General features: G+C 40.2%; 1 protein-coding gene across 1 annotated transcript in view; it reads right to left on the reverse strand.

Annotated features, from left to right (window-relative positions):
- Nucleotides 1–16,578, reverse strand: part of TAFA1 (TAFA chemokine like family member 1) — a 223,865-nt gene that overhangs the window by 203,165 nt on the left and 4,122 nt on the right. The window lies entirely within an intron of this gene.

A 16,578-nucleotide genomic window follows, 5' to 3' on the forward strand; every position in this document is an offset into this window, starting at 1 on the left:
ACCAGATGATCACCAAGTGGACTCAATTTATGGATTTGAAGCTTCTGAATCTTACCACACACCCACAAGCATATGCAAGCGCCTGAAATCCCTGTGAAAGAAATCTATCTGAAAGTGGGGAATGCAAAGTGGGAAATGAGTTGGCTTACAGTAAAGGTATGGATGTGTATACATACAAGCACTACCTTTCACCAATTTACCATGTCTTTGTTTACAGCATGAGTTACACTTACCCAAATATTAAATATTGACAGAAAGAGTTAAATATTAGATGGGGGGTAGGCAGATAATGACAAAACAGGGAATTTGGTAACTATTTCCAATCCATGGAGTGGTATTTCTGAAAATCTTCACTAACAGGAAAGAAAACCAAATCTCGAGTGTATAAACTAAAAAGAGCAACACAAGCCCTGTGCCTGCAACAGCACCTTTTCTTCCGACAGGTCAGCTTGGGCTTTGCCCTGCAGTAGGACATGCACGTTGTCCAATCCATCAGGACCACAGCTCCCCAATACCACTCAAAGCCCAATAGTGCAGAGAACAAGCAAAGCTAGGCTGGCCTTGGGGTGCACAGACAAAAACACTGAACATTAGGTGTGTGCTGAGCTGCCTGAATTGCAGTGACATTGCTGCTGCTGCCCTGTCCAGGGCAGCTATTGACACATCTTGCTTCTCCAGCTGCAGATGTCTTTACTGCTATTAAGGAAGCTGTAGAGATGCTCTGTGGGGAAAAGCAGCCTTGAAGAAGTCAGCAACATTAATTTCCCCTAGGAATTGCAACGTAGGGATTTTCCACTGCTCTTTAGAGTTCTACTCCCATTACTACTTTGGCCTGTGACAAGCCATGGTCCTGGGGGAAGCATTTTGTTCCAGACTGGCATTTGCACAATGAAGAAAGATGCTCTCCACAATAGCAAACCTCAAAACATTTCAGTCTTCATTAAGACCCAATGGAAATACAACCAAACCCAAACCCCTTGTGACTATTTGGACAACTGACTGCAAGAACTGGTAAGCTGATGGGAAACATCACTTATCCACAAAAGTGACTAAGACTTTGCTGCTCTGAACATCCACACTATGGACTACTTTAAGATGAATAAGAGAAAAGAAAAGAACAATGTTCTGTGAAGAAAGTGAGTACGGAATCCAGCTCTGTACACTAAAAATGGGTTTCTGCACTATAAGATGAGGTGAGGTAGAGGCTTGTATGCAAATATGCCTACACCACTGAGAACATAAAGGTTAGATATGCCTGGCCATATACATATCCAACACTATCGTTTTGGGAGATAAATTGCCACCTTCCTCAAGGAATAATGGAAGGAAATATATAAAATAACAGCAGCCATAAATAAAGAGACTCGGCAGCAGAGCTAAATTAAGCCTTCTTTTCTTATAGCATCTTTCCAAAACTTCCCATTTCAGAAGAGGGAGATGTTTCAGACAAAAGAAAGTGTCCAAAGCTGGGTGAATTATTTACTGAGAAAGTTATATTACAGATGTCAAAGTATTTAGAGCACCAGAGAAAGATGAAAAATCTTCATCCTTTCCCTGTTACAAGAGGTACATTTTTTTCTTTTGAAATTTAGATGACACTGTAAAAGAAATGAGAAAAGAGATAGGCAGAGAGTGATATAATCCGGCATAAAACCTCATGGGTTTATGCTAAAAAACAACAAAAACCACCTTTGCCTCATGGCAAATTGTCCTGAAAACATTAAGCAGCTTTTTATGGAACAGGACCATTATCTTCTCCTGGTACAATTTACAGGAAGTTTCTCAAAACTACATCACAAGTACTTGTTCATTCACAGTATCCAGTAGCTGCCTCCATAATTTATGGGCACCATCCTATGTAAATCATTGCAGAAAATGACAGATCTCAGAGGCCATTTGTTGTTTAATCTCAGTTGGTTACGATTCAAAAAGAACGATGTGGAAATCTGAGGAAAGGCATCCATAATGGTAAAAAAAGGTTCTTAGACATTCTTAGCTGTTTTCTAAGAAACATAAATAATCAGTTCTTTGTCAGCTATGAAATGAATCTACATTTTCTATTCCACATGAAGGGCTGTCAAAACCTATTCTAAGTGTTTTACACCCCATTCTATTTCTGCTGGCAGAAAGTTGGGGCTCTGCAAGATTTGACAGCTACAGTCATATTCTGAGCTGGGTAACAACTTAAAAAGATATCACACAGAATTAGGCTGGTACTTTCACAAAATCACAAGGCTTTGGAAAGAAGTTTGGGCTGCTGAAAAACAATCCTTGGTGCAGTGGGGTGGCCACCAAAGCCACTCAATCACCTGAGCACCTCCTCCTCTTCTCCCTCACAGACATTAGGGTCTGCAGGACTATCTCTCATAGTCTCATTTGTCTCTCCACAGGCAGTTGCTCTTGCTCAGTAACTTCTTCCCTTTCCTAGCTCCAGTATCCCAGAGGCCCTACTGATGGGCTCAGCCCTGGCTAGAAGTGGGTCTACCTTGGCGCTGACTGGCATTGGCTTTGTCAGGCATGGGGGAATTTCTAGCAGCTTCTCACAGAAACCACCCCTGTAGCCCCTTCACAATCAAAACCTTGCAATGCAAACCCAATTCACTTGTTATGCCGCTGCCAGGTCCTGCCGTCAGCTCCCTGTGTGCTGAACAACTGTCTCACTGGTTGAATCAGACTTTGTCCTGAGGAAAGGGAAAATTCAGACAGACTCAACAGCCCAGTCAAGGCCTTCATCTGCACAGCAGCTCCCAGGGAAAAGCCCAGGGCACCATACAACTCCTCATACTGCTGACAAAATCTCAGCCTCTCTTTTGTTCTCTTTTACTGAAATTTGGATCCCACTAAAACTGGTGTGTTCCTACCAGGAGATTTATTTTTTTGCCAAGTCTATATATTTCACTAAAAGTGTCACAGTCTCCAACTCATTTACCGCAATTAGTCTTACTGAAATCCAATAGGGCCACTAGAAAAAACCCATCACAAACCCACCACCCTCCCAAGAACTTGTTACAAAAAAGGCACAAGTAGATACAAGTTTAAACTCCTGCTGATTCAACGATTAATATTACAGCACACAGAGCTTCAATGCTGATAAACGATCACATTTTCTCTGGAAGAGAACAGTGGTGCTTTGCAAAGCAGAGCAGAGTTCACATTAAAATGACAAAGGCAGATGCTATCACTTAAAGAAACATGTTTCTAATACCAAGTCTCAAAAGTAAAATAGAAGGATCTCTTGAAACAGAGATATTCCAGCCTATGTCTTCAAGGACAGCAAAATACCTGCTATGGATGTGCATTAAAGGAGGAGTATTGGTTTCTGACATGGATAACTGTCACCTTGACAAGTGAAATCGGCTCATTAAATTAGCAAAGATCTTGAGATGACTCTGAAGTCAGCAAGAGACCTTAACAGTACAGCAGACAAACATCAAAGCTTTGCCTTCCCTCCCCTTGGGCTTCTGCTTCTTTCTGAATGAACAGAGGCCACAGGGTGCAGCCTTGGCCTCCTCCAAAATGCAGAGAGAGAAAGAAGCCACAGTTCAAGCCTTATGTTTAAATGCAGCAGAAGAACGGCAGAAAATACAAGCCACCTGAATGACAGTGAGTTAGCAGGCAATATTCCAACCTTTTCTGCCAAAACAAAAGCAAAACCAAAGCATGCCCTTCCCAGAGGTTAAACTTTGCAGCAAACTTTTTAAAACACTCATCCTTTGTTTGTTAAAGTCTCCCTTTCACAGGCATTTAATTCCCAGTGACTGGCATCTGCCACCACCTCCCAAGAACCCCTCTACGCACTCAGTTTTGGTGGCAGTGAGTTTAGTACTGCCTCTTCCATCACTTTTTTGGCAGACCACTCCACCTTACCAAAAACACTGCATTACACGTGGAGACTAAGCAACGGGCTGACTTTTTTGCCCTTTTTAAGGCACATGAGGAAATAATCCTGATGTCCCATCTCTGCTCTCCCACCTACCTAACTGTTTATCCAAAATGGAAAACTCAAGAGGGACTGAAGTTACTCTCCCTTCATGCAATATGTTAATATCCAAGCTCTACTTTTGGGAGAAAGATCAAGGCTCAACCCCTATAGCAGAACATAGCTTGTGATTAGAGATACTCTGATTTAAATCTATTTAATAGAAGCAGTAGCTTCTCTAGCCTTTTTTTTTTTTAAATCTGGCATTTTCCTCACTTTTCTTTCAGTGTTTAGAAACACAACAAATGGTTTCAGTTTTGTTTTTTTTCCCATTTCTAAACTAATTTCAAAACGCAAATGCTGCACCAAACCAACACTTGGTATCCTGCTCTGGCTGTCAAATGAGAAAACTTCCATTATTTACACTGCTATAAGTCACACAACAAAAGAATGCTTTGCAAAATGTGGAGTGTTACCCTGTATTCCTTCAGCCTATAAAAATAAATGAACAACTTGTCACAAGAGAAAATAAAGTTTGCTACAATTCTTTAAGCACTTAAAAGAGGTAAAAATGAACTTTTTTTACAATCAATACAGACCTAGGTTTTCTAGGTTCCAGCCAGAGCAAAAATTCTGCAGGTGGCTCAAAACTCCACAGCAGCAGCCAGAAAAGGGCCATTAGTGGGGAAGTACATGCAGAACCTTAACAGCATCATAACCCTAATTAGTACTCCCCATACCTTTGACTGGACCAAATAAGACACCGTTCTCAAGTGATTTTCCACCTAGGATCCCACAGAGCACAGTCCATGTGGGACTGGTCTTCTAGGTGTTTCCCCAGAGCAATCTGTCTTTAGAAGCAATAAAAAAATAAGGCATTTTTCTTTTTTTTTTTTTTCAATTGTAGCAAATAGTCTTATTTTTTTCCCTATTAGAAAACCTGATTTACCCTGCTGTAAGTTTTTGTGCTGCTGTAGCTGGCCTGCAAGTGTACGGAGATAACAGTGTGCAGTTAGTAAGATTTGCAAGTCAGACTTTACAAAAAATACGCTTTGAGTTTAGCAGAGTCATCACATTGCCTGTGAAAGATTGGAAGCATCACATAACTCTGGTGGGAAGTGTAGCCTTCAAGTGAGAAACACGCTGAAAACTGAAGCCTTTTTTGTCCAAAGAGAAGCCCAACCTTCTCATCTCTTAAAGGAGGCAATTAAGTAAAAAGTGGGAAGCTCCACATGGGAAGCAAACGCCTCAGTGCCTGCCTGTGCTGAGCCTGTGGTTCAGCTGAGAGCATGGACACAGGGGAAAAATTCACTACAGCAGTACAACTTGTTCGTCAATTGAGTAACAGTAAGTGAACGTGAAGGCTCTTTACACCTCACAGCTGGGGCAGTCTGATAGATTATAGCTTAACCACCATGAAAGTTTAAGCCTGCGTGAAGTTGGCTTACAGCAAAGCACTTGATTTCATGAAAAGAACGAGCTCAGAGCCTCCATGATCCATCACCCAGCTCACAGCAGCACTTGTACTTGCCACAACAAGCCTTGCCAAAGAACAGAGCACTAAGGATTGGGATGCCTGCTTCAGGTACCAGCTGGGAGGATGGTGTCTGGCAGCCACCAACCTCACTTAAGAGGCTACAAGAGGAACAGAATAACAAAACCTCACTTGTTTGCATCTCAGCTGCCCTAAATATGATTATAATGGTGATCTCAGAATCCTCAGATGATCTATTCCACTGCTGGATGTACAGACTGCACAGGTGTTGCACATAAAGAGAAGGAAAAGAACCCAAGGCAGGTGTTGGTTGGGTGTCCTGTAAAACAACATTCTCTTTGCAGAAAACACTGATGCTCTCAGATCTGTACATGCTATCAGAATATGAAATAATCCCTCCTGAGAAAGGCATTTTTGAATTTTGTTCTAGTTTTGCTTCATTCCTATGTGAAACCTGGACATTAAAGCACTTTAATAGGAGACAGGACACAGCTTACAGTAGGACCTCTGTAATTCAGACAATGCACGTGCATTATTCAGAGGAAATTATTTTGCTATAGTTATATTTAAAAGCAGGTTTACATTCTAAACTCTGTGTGAATTTCTCCTAACAAACTTTGATTCACAGATTCTGTTGGGACTAAGGGATAATCTCTTCTCACCTGTTAAACAGTGCAGTCCCTCAGATATAGAGAGCAGCATACTAAAGACATATAACCCTCATCAGAAGAGCTTCACTATAGAAATGATACTGCTTTGTATTTCATTCCCTTCCCTAGACACTATAGATTACACTATTTCCTTTGCTAGAGTAAAAACAAAAATAAGAGCACAGAACAAGAGCAGAGAATTCAACTTACATAAGAACAGGATTTAGGGGGAACTTGCAGAGCCTGAACCTCAAAAGAGTATGACTTGTACCAAAGAACTGATTGATACACACTGCTCATAGGAGGTACATCATCACAAAACAGCATGCAGTGACAGGCAGCTCAAAGCCAATTCAAATACAATCTAAAAAGTCAAGGAAGTTTTTACTGAGGAAACCACCTAATGGTTCACAGTGAAAGCACAAATCCCTTCCCTTTACTTGGCGCCTGTTACTATCACCAGTATTTGTTCATTTTCAGAATCCATCCTGCCCAGTCAAAAGGCTACTTTCTAGAGCCTGCATCACCCAGTCTGACCAACATGCTGGAGTCTGGTAATGTCATGGCCTACACAAGGTGTCTTGACAACAATACAGCATGAGAACAGGGAGAAACTTGGAGGTATAAGGGAGGAAGATCTTGCTCACAAAAGTACACAAAAATCAAAGCCTAAGGAAGGCTAAAGGGTAGAAACAAAACCAAGAAACTACTATGATAGTATGCTGCCTTACATATTCTGCTGCAGAGACAAGGACAAAGTACTTATGAAAGTTTTCCCACTGGAAAACTCTGATTTCAGTCATATGGGTGAAAAATGTTATAAATTACATTTTCCCCAGGATTTGATAGAAAACACTTAAAATACGGTGTGAATATCAAGAAGTGGAAAATGTATTTTAGCATTTCAAATCTTTTTAAATAGCTCCATTTCAATTATTTTCAAATAGCAATGCTTTGAACTATTTTATAAAAATAACAGTGGTGTTCTAATCGGGATGAAATCAAGTAACCTATTGCTGCTCAAACACCAAATCAAGGTGCATTGACTTTAAGAGGAGGTTCAGAGAGCCTCTTCTAAAAGGAAGAGCTATAAGACCTTACATAAAGAAACATTTAAAAGAAAATACAGTGATTTAAAGGGAGGCAGGAAAAAAAAAAACAACAAACAACCTATCAGACAGACTAAACAATGGGGCAAAAAGATTGAAACAGGGTAAAAACCTACCTAAACCAGCAGGTAATCTGGCTACATTGTGGACCTTACACTAAATTACAGCCTCTGTATCTGGCACCCTCCTAAAGGTGGTTTGGGAGGGATGGAAAATACAACATGCAGATACACACAGGATGCTCATTGCCCACAGCCTGTTCCCAGTCGGGGCACATCAAAATTCCCTTCTCATAACAGTGTCTCAACTCCCCCTCACACCTTTGATTGGGGAACTTGGCAGAGTCCACACTCATCTTTTAAGACTCAAAAGAGTCCAACCAGGCTCATAAAGAAATGGGAGTAACAATCACAAGTACAAGATAAAATATCTAATAACCACTGTAAATTCATTCAACTCAGCATGCTATCAACAGTATGAGATCAGCACTAAACAATTACCCAATTCTGTTCTCAGGACAAAAAGGAAGTGCGAAACATTTCCAACCAGAACACTGAGGAAGATAAATCCCACCTTTGCATGGCTCACTTAAGTATCCTGCCTGGAAGCATTTCTGATTCTTGGTGTACTGTGACAAACTTGAATATACACACTGGAGTATAATTAATGGTCTTGTCTGCTTTTGCCTAGTTGAATCCCATCCCTCTCCTCTACTGTCAATGCAGATGGGTTTTAATAGGCAGAGGGAATGTCCTGACACAGTGTAGTCCTGGGAGAGCTACAGACACATACCTACTTAGTAGGGTTCACTGTGCATTACTCTGTCTTTAAAATGTCAAGAGAGGGGACACAAAAGCATTGCCTTGCTCTTAGGCATTGAATAACTTCATTTAGGGACTATCAGTAGTATTTTGGCTTTGTTAATTTTCTTTCCCAAAGATAGCATTTAGACACCTGCCAGCTTTCGTCTATTAGTGTTATCAAGGTATTCACATGCACCAATCCATAACAAATGGTTTCATTTGATGTACACCTGATTTCCTTGCCTGCCAACCAGAAAAAGATAACAAATACCAAGAAAAACAAAATTAAAATTAAAGGAGTTATCTATTTGTTGGATAAACTCAAAGCAAGTTTAAGACCAACACACCTACCAGGCAGCTGACCTGGAGAAAGCACTGAGGCTTCAGCCATGGAAAGACTGTTTCCAACTGCCTGGGCTGGGGGAAGCTGCATTTTAAAGCCTCACAAAACTACTGCTACAGAAATAATTGTACCTCAGATGCGAGAACCAGCTTTGACACAGTCATTCTCTGTCAGATCCTGCTCTGGCACACTGAAACCAATCACAAGCTCAGAAACCTCTAGTGCTTTCAACTTATGCCTCGAGTCTGTTTTAACACACAACAGTAACTTCTGGTTGACTGACCACACAGATTTGAAAGCATCCCAATGCAAGTAACCAGGAAGAACCTGAGTTAATGATATTCACAGCAAACAGTGTTAGTGTAGCCCTTATAGCTTATGATTCAAGCAATTATTTAATCATTTCCTTATTTCTAGATAAGGAGCTGCCTATTTAAAACAGCAGAGACTCGGGGGGAAAAAAAGGCAACTTCTGGGAACAGCAGACCCCCTTAATGCTGCAAACCAAAACAGAAGCTAGTACCAGCTCGAAGGACACACAAGACCTTTCTTACTGCATTGGTATTGGATTTGAAGTTTGTGATGTCTTCATTTCTTTCAGGAAAGCGACAGCCAATGGCATATCTGAATATATGCTTCCAGACAGGATTTACTCATTTATCAGGACGACGACTTGTTTCGGGTAGCCACTGGGATAACAAGAACCTTACGTAGAAAATTTCCACACACCCCTCTCCAGTGTAGAATATGAAGGCAGAAGCAAGGAAGGCAAAAAGATTCCAAACTACTTTGAAGTCACAGTCTCAACTTAGGAAACCGTTTACTCAAATAAACCCCACATTAAGACCTCCGAATTTTCCACTCAGTTCCGATTTTAGCATTAAAACATGAAATAGGCTGGTGTTCAAATGCTTCTGAACTGTAAAATCAGTTGATTTTGAAACACATGCTAGAAAAATGCAGAAATCACAATAGCATAGAAATAAAGCTACATATTTTAAGAAATATTTTAGTGTATTTTACCACACCCTCCTTATCCAAAGCACCTTCAGTAGAGTCTGAAATGGAGCTAAGTTCTTCTCTGACACATTTAAAAATGTGTCATACTGACCACTACCTCACTGTTAGTTTCAATGTTACTTGATCTCAGTTCTGCTTGGGGTTAGGTTTTATTTCAATTCAGAATGTGAAACCTACTTTTTCATAGGTTTGTACAGAAGAACACATATAATATGGATACTTTTCCAGTCTTCAGTCTGTTCAGTCACAACAGTAATTCAGGTAGGGAAAGAGGTGCTAAACACAACAGGTTCCCTTCATTTATTCATGCTCCTTTAAAAAATACATAAATCAATGAAAGCAACATTTCCAAATAAACTCTCCTTGCCTGCTCCCAACCACTTAATTAAACACAATTAACTCTAGTTTGTTTTGGCACCCAATTAATGTCATGATCAAATATAAATAGACTCTGCAAGAAAAGATTATCATTAATAAGCCCTCAACAATACAGCAGAATTACACTGAAGCTTTGCTTGCCAGAAATATTTAACGGCAAGTTTTGAGTACATTAATGAGGACACTAAAAGAAAAAGATAGTAAAGTTTTATCAGTGAGTGCAGTTAAGATCCCGAGGCTCTTGCTTGTGCTCAGGCCAATCTATAGAGCTTGTTGACTGCTGACATTATTTACAACAGAGGAAATCACAATGTCAGGTTCCCAGTTTCCAATAAATCAATATTTGTAGGAGTTTTCCACTCAAGTTATCTGTCAATATAGCTTTCACCTGCACAGAAGTTATCAAGAAGTTGTTGTATTAAACACAGAAGTTAAGAAGCTCATTGTTTAGTGGGTTCACAATGAAGGCTCACAACTCAGATTTGTCATCTACAGAAACAAGAATTAATCCCATAGAAGTTCTGGATCATGATTAAGAACAGATTAAATGCGTATCTTGATCTCAACCAGCAGCTCTCCTAACAATCAAGAAACAAGGATCACCATTTAAGAGGCTTTTACTTGTCCATTCATTTAGTGAAAGGCAAGGCCCATGATACACAAATAAAACTTCAAAGCACACAGCACAAGTGACTGCTGGTGGGAGCTGCTAGTATAGAGCAGACTATTCCCAGATTGCTTGTAGCTCAAAGACAAGGCACAGAAATAAGAGCGCCCCTGTAGAAGGGAATTCAGCCACCTCAGATAACAGACTGTCCATCTACACTTCACTTGGCTCTCAAGGAATCACTTCCACATCAGCAAAAGAACTAATGAGATTCTCTATTCATGCCATCAATTCAGTTCCAAGAAAAGCTGTTCTCTCAAAGTAAAAATAAAGATTACAATGGAACATTATGACACAACTCTTGGTTACCATGATAGCAACAGTGATCCTGCACCTGCTGTCACTGAACTGACCTTTCAAGAAGGGCATGACTGGCTTCTTCACCCCTTGTTAAGGGGAAAACTGTTGTTTTGAAAGCAATACAGAAGGCAAGAGAGATGTCTGGTAACAATCTTCTAAAACAGAGCATAGAAATACGAGTCATAGATACATACATGGGGCTTTGTAGCTTCATTCAGCTTAATTTACACCCCCAATTCCCCACTGTGCATCACTGACTGAGTGCCATAAATTTAAGAGTCCAACTGTGCTGCAGTCCTCAAGGTCCCTGCCTACAGCACAAGGAAAAGAATACTCCATGCAAAAAAATTAGTTTAACTGGAGAGAACTGCTCTGTACAGAGCATCTGAATATAGCAAAAATACTGAATCCCATCAGGAAAATAAATCTTGCTCACAGCAAAGGTTGATTTCACAGCAGAGTGGAAAAGAAAACATTGAAAGGGAAATGCAAAGATTATAGGTGGGATAGGATAAAACAATATGAAACTTAATGGGAGAAAACACATCTATCTTATGAGGAAATGCACTTGGATATTGCCTTTTAAAATATAAATGAGCCTTGGACTAAAGTAGGCTAATCATTAAAGCCAGGTTTCTGATGTTATCAGCAGAAATACTTCAGCTGAGAGCTATGTAGGTTGCCTTTGGGGTTTATATTTGTAGGTGCCAAATTTTCCTTGGGACTTAACCACCATAGTATGAATTCTCACAGTCGTTAATACCATGACAGCAAGCTACAAATAGTGCAGTGCACTCAAAGGTTCCTTCATGTCTCACCTGGGGCCCCAGGACTGCACTTGGGCAGAGGCTCAGCAATACCGGTGTGGGAGGAGAAGGTGCCTGCTGTCACAGCAAGAGGCACTTTTTGGTCCCTCTTTGCCCAGAGCAGCTTCTGCCATGCAGAGGGATGTGCTTTACACTTGCCTCAGTGGCTGCCTGCAGAGAGGCCTGAGGGAGAGCTGAAATGGCACGGGATGGAGAAGGAGCATGGTGAGGAGAGACCAGACCAGAGCACAGACACTGTCAGCACAGACAGCACATTCTTTCTCTCAAAACGCTGCTGTTAGCACCTTGCCATTGCTCTTCCACACTAGGTGTGTAGTGAGGGCAATCACAGGGAATGCAGCCATGCCTCCCACAGCTCCCATGGAGCCATGTTGGGCACAGCGGTCTGCTCCCTGCCCCACTGCACACCTTGGCTGTGCTGTTCTTCACAGCCCATCGAGCTGCAACACCTGCTCCCCCTCAGGTTGCCTCATCTCATCTCCCTGGATCAGAAGTAACAAGGCATCACATTCAGCAGCGTGACTGGTGACAGCTTTCCTCCACCTGCAACCGAGCTGCAGGAAGAGAGGTGTTCCCTTGCCTTTGACCCTCCATTGAGCACTAGTTGCTCCTTGGCAATGCCTATCTAGCCTTTTCCCTTTACCTGAGAGGCAGAAGCCATCAACAGTAACATCTTACAGACCCCAGGATGAAAACACCAAACATCAAACCCACCAAAACCCAAAACCATAGCTATCTCTCTGGCCGCAAACACTATACCCATGTTGTTTCTCCTTCTGGAGGTTCCATGTTTCAGAATAAATAGAAGAAAAATAAGGGTGCAATACCTGTGACAAACTATATACTGTGTATATACTATATATACAACAATGCACAATGACTATATATATACATATATACAATACATATATACAACATATATTATATACACACAGTATATAGTTTGTCACAAGTATTCTGACATATATATATGCACTGTAAACATGCATCACATAAGCACAGTAGGCAGTTCATCACTATCATGTTGCTAGTAATCCTACTTCACCCTTAAGTGTTGATTTCATTATATCAGTTCTCTGCCTACACAAATTCATATAAATGTTGGTCCACATACATTCAAATATATTTTGACTGTGATCAGGAATACATTAGGTACCTCCAACCTGGATTTCTTAGAAGCTGGCAGTTTCATGTTTTCAAGAACAGACTGTGAAGGCCAGAGGTATAGCACAGGAAGGTCTCACAAGTGAGATGATTTCCAGTGGGTGACTGGAATAGTTCACTGTGATTAGGTTTTTCTGATCATGAACAAACCAGGATACATACCGTACTTCCTGTGCATTTACTGGTGTAAATGAAATCTGAACCAGGCCTTGCAGCTTGTCAATTTGTTCATTTTAATTAACACAGGAAAAAACACCACTAGCCAGCTTTTATCTCTCCGACATGATCTGATGGGTACTGGCAAAGTTCTTGTATGGCAGTTTGGACACTGTGTACTGAAGGCAACAGTTTGCCTTCACACTGTACGATTAATGGAATACTTGCTAACCATGGAAACCATACACATTTATACATTAACTACCTAGTCCTACACTTGCTTCTATAAATACCAAGAGCAAGAATACTGTTGAATTCATCTACCAAATCTCAACTGCTCTACAAAGTAAAGACATATTTTATTTACACTTTCCTGAGGAATTAGTTTCAGACCAGCATTCTTCCCAGGCTGTTTTGAACTGAGTAGCCACATATATTGAGCATGTGAAAACAGCAGACCTTTTGAAGTGTGAAAACATGCAGTTTCCCCCAAGGCTATAAAAATCAGTGGGAAGGCCAAGATAAGAACGAAGACATTTTTTGCTCACAGCCACAGACTTGAGTTTCTGCAAAATGCTGTCTACTGAGAAACATACGCAGAGCATCTTCAGGTTAATGTTGCTTGTTAGTTTTTATAGAATTGCTTTGAGACTGATTTTCTTCCTTATATGAGGTATAGAGAATCACTTCTTGAGATTATTTTTGATGGGTACATCATTAACTACTGTCACAACAAAAGGTACTTCATGTTTAGCAGACATACGATTCCAGCCTTGATTCAGTCCATGACTTCTTCCTTGGAACAAGCCTATTTTTAATTAACATATCTGCAAATGTCAGTATTGCTACAGTAGGTACATGTTTCTGCTTGTGTCTGCCTCACATCTTTACACTGTATGCAAAACTAACCTTGCATCCTTAACGTGTACCTAATTATTTTGGGACAAACTTACAGGTGAATCCTGTATTTTTAAGCAGCACATGGCCCATGTTGTCCAGTGTGATTCAATACTAGCTGATGGTCCTCACCAGAGGCAAAACATCCCTCATCATGGAACTATGCCAGAAAATTTGCTAAATATTGTATGATTGAAAGGCTTGTGATTATTTTTTATTTGTTAAATTCTTTACTTTGTTAAGATCTTGTTATCTTAACCAAATGTCAGCATCTACTTCCTACCTCTGGGCAGGGTCAAACCTGTCAATCAGATGACCAATGGACTATCACAGGCACTTAACTAACTCTACAAATCACAACCTGTCCACTCTAACCCTCAGGCCAATTCAGCAGTTCTACAACTGTGTGTATCTTCCTGCCTAAATCAGTCAATGCGAATTTCTTCTCATTACCACTGTTTCTCATTAAATCGCAGAGAAACGGCATGCTTGAAAAAAAGATGGAGACTTGTTTCCACATAAAGGTTTTCTTGCAAATGCTTTCACACATCCTTTGCCTAACATAATTTTCATGAAAATGAAATACAGTCGTAAAAACCTGCAGGAAGTCACGTGTATTACCCAAGGGGAATTACACTGCAATGGTGTTTGGCTAGCTTATTCCAAAGGTCTCCTCCGGATCCCAGAGGAGAAGCCTGAAGATCTACCCTGCCCACCTTACTTATCAGAAACAAAAGGAACAGGCACCAATACTTAAGGGCGCTCAACAGCAGCATTCAAACTTTCCATTGTTAATGACAAGAAAGTATAAATGAACAGGTACAAATAATACAGCATCACCAATCTTACATTCAAGCAATATTTACTATACCCTTACTATCTGTGCCCACCTGCCAACATTTCACAGAAAATAAAGGTACAGTCAATTACAGATACTGACACATAAAGACATTTATCACATTTGTTTTCAGGTTCATACCTTGCACTAGGTAATCTAATTGAATAAGGAAGTATTATTATTTTAGTGTAATATAATTTTTCCGTTTTATAACGGAAAAAGGAAGCTTTAAGCTTTGTGTTTGTACAATGCAGGAATCCGTTTCAACCCATTCAAACACTTGCTTAAGCAAGTTTCAGGAAAAAGCAACAAGTTCAGAAATCTCTGATGACAGACTAACCACTTTATATATTGCCCTTGATGTCCACGGTTTCAAAACTGGGTTAACCCCAGTAGTACATATGGGTATATGCACTATGCTAATCTACCGAGTTCAGTTCAAGTTTATTACGCTAAATACACTCCACAGGAGGATTTTATCTTTTACCTGTACCTTCCTGTGCTCAGCAAGACTCTATTTGCAAAGCATGAGAAGCACAAAACAAGGTGAAACCTGCCTTTTCAGTTATCTTGTACCAAAGTAGCCCCATGATGGAGCTGAACAGCTCAAATACTCTTATTTTAGAGCACCTCATTATCTATGGAAGATCACACACTGAAAGAAAAGGTATGCTGAGCATGCTATTGATTACAGTTATACTTGCCATGATTCAATAAGTTGAAATTTCATATACCAAATATTAAATTACTGAAATTATGCAATGGCTCATCTGCATCCATTTTTTTATTCACTTTTATTTGGCTGAACATTTTAATCTTACTTACAGAGCGACTAACTAAAAGTAAATGACGCATTCCTAATATTATAAATATGAAAAATAGGGTGTGCTCTGGGACTGCAGTTGAATACATTAAAAATCACTCAGTTTGCTAGTTAACGTATTTCCATCCCTTTTTATGTACAACCTTTCACACTCAGCTGGCAGACTGCAAATTCATGGCCTTATAAAATAAACCCACTCTCTTGACTTTCTGTTGTGACAGCAGAAATTGTCCAAAATCTCTAATAGTTTCCCTAAAGGACGCTCACTAGCTGGTACTTCCCAGGTGCAGCACAATCTGAATCTGAGGTGAACATCATGTCAAATTCCACTCATCTGTCAACGTAGTGGATTATTTCTTGAGAGACTGAAATTGGCTGCCTGGGATCAGAACACCATCAATCTTATTCACATAGGGTGTGGAGAAGCTGCCTGAGAAAGGCTTGCAGGAGGGAAAGCTTGGTTGTTTCTAAGTAGGTGATGAGGCAGCTGTAAAACCTTCACTCTATCTGTATCACATCTCCGAGTGAAAGATTTTTGTCATTTTTCACATTTCCCCAACACTTGGTATGCATCCAGTGTCTTGCTGTTCTTGCTTCATAAAAAAGGTGATTTTTCAAGCTTAGGCAAATGTGCAGAGCTCTGAATCTGCCCAGCTCTCATTTTTTCTCAGAATGTCACTTGTTTCAACCGAGTGTACAAAACAAGATTACATTTTCCTTTTACCTATCCGTTTAGCTGGGCTGGGTTTTCCTATTTCCTTCACTGAGGGACAGACTCAAATAACCATAGCATTACTTACAATTGGGTTCTAATAAATATTTCACTCATTTCTCTGCAAGTCCCAAATAAGAACCTCACCATTCAAACTTTAAATGCTCTTAAACTTCCAGTGCCAGCTAGTAAAGATAACACCATTAGTTAAGGTGATGCTTTAATACAGCCACCAACTGCTGGTCTATCAAAGATTAAGCTTTATTCCTCTATACTACACATTTTATGACAATAAAGCAAGATAATGCCAATACTTATGACTTCTGGACAATGAAAGTAGTTGGCAAAACTGAGTCATTAAGGGTTCTAAAGACTTACAGTTCAAGACTGTCCATCTTTGAAGGCACATTAGATCTAAAACCATTAAAGTGTTAGTTGCCACTTTGTTTAATGATTCATCACTGCAAGTTAACATTT

The sequence above is a fragment of the Pezoporus flaviventris genome, unplaced genomic scaffold (genome assembly GCF_033815535.1).
Source record: "Pezoporus flaviventris isolate CSIRO_AGI_PZ_B2104156 unplaced genomic scaffold, CSIRO_AGI_Pfla_v1 ptg000021l, whole genome shotgun sequence".
Classification (NCBI taxonomy): domain Eukaryota; kingdom Metazoa; phylum Chordata; class Aves; order Psittaciformes; family Psittacidae; genus Pezoporus; species Pezoporus flaviventris.